We start from the raw sequence: 1,243 nt of genomic DNA on the forward strand, positions 1-1,243 counted from the left end.
CTCCGTGCTGATAGTCCATGCTGCTGCAAACGTCGTCGAACTGTTCGTGCAGATGATTGTTGTCTTGCAAACATCCCCATCTGTCGACTCAGGGATCGAGACGTGGCTGCACGATCCGTTACAGCCATACGCATAAGATGCCTGTCATCTCGACTGCTAGTGATACGAGGCCGTTGGGATCCAGCAAGGCGTTCCGTATTACCCTCCTGAACCCACTGATTCCATATTCTCCTAACAGTCATTGGATCTCGACCAACGCGAGCAGCAATGTCGGGATAAGATAAACCGTAATCGCGATATGCTACAATCCGACCTTTATCAAAGTCGGAAACGTGATGGTACGCATTTCTCCTCCTTACACGAGGCATCACAGCAACGTTTCACAAGGCAACGCCCGTCAACTGCTGTTTGTGTATGAGAAATCGGTTGGAAACTTTCCTCATGTCAGCACTTTGTAGGTGTCGCCACCGGCGCCAACCTTGTGTGAATGCTCTGAAAAGCTAATCATTTGCATATCACGGCATCTTCTTCCTGTTGGTTAAATTTCGCGTCTGTAGTACGTCATCTTCGCGGTGTAGCAATTTTAATGGCCAGTAGTGTAATAGTATGGGTCAAGCTCGCTTCCGTCACTTGTCACTCATAGCAATCGAAAACGACAATATTTACTGATGACTCTGCGAAAACAAAAAGTTGGAAAAGATTGTAAAATAAAATTGTCTACTTCGTGTTATTAACGGATATCCACTACAGCCACGAAACATGGCCCCTACCTCCGACGGTTACCGACAATCGTAGGCCTTAACGAAATCGGAGTAATCGGTAGGCACACTGAGTTCACAGCACAGAAGTTGAGCGAGAATGAGTTGGCGGCACTGAAAACAGCCCGTCTCCCCACACCTATGCGCGATCGCGGACGCGCAGGTCCTGTGTGTGAGTGTGTGTCTGCGTGTGAATTCCTAAGGGACCAAATTGCTGAGATCATCGGTTCCTAGACGTACACATTACTTAAAGTAACTTATGCTAAGAACGACACGCACACTCATGCCCGACGGAGGACTCGAACTTCCGGCGGGAGGGGCCGCGCAAATCGTGACATGGCGCCTCAAACCTGATTTGACTGTTCCCTGCGTGCTTCATGGCAAGGCGCCATGTTTTTATTGTTTATTTTTACTAGCTTCTTCCCGAGACTTCGTTCCTCTAGTATGGGTCAACATTGGAAATTATCCCATGGGATCTTTTTATA

Source organism: Schistocerca gregaria, chromosome X, assembly GCF_023897955.1.
Source record: "Schistocerca gregaria isolate iqSchGreg1 chromosome X, iqSchGreg1.2, whole genome shotgun sequence".
Classification (NCBI taxonomy): domain Eukaryota; kingdom Metazoa; phylum Arthropoda; class Insecta; order Orthoptera; family Acrididae; genus Schistocerca; species Schistocerca gregaria.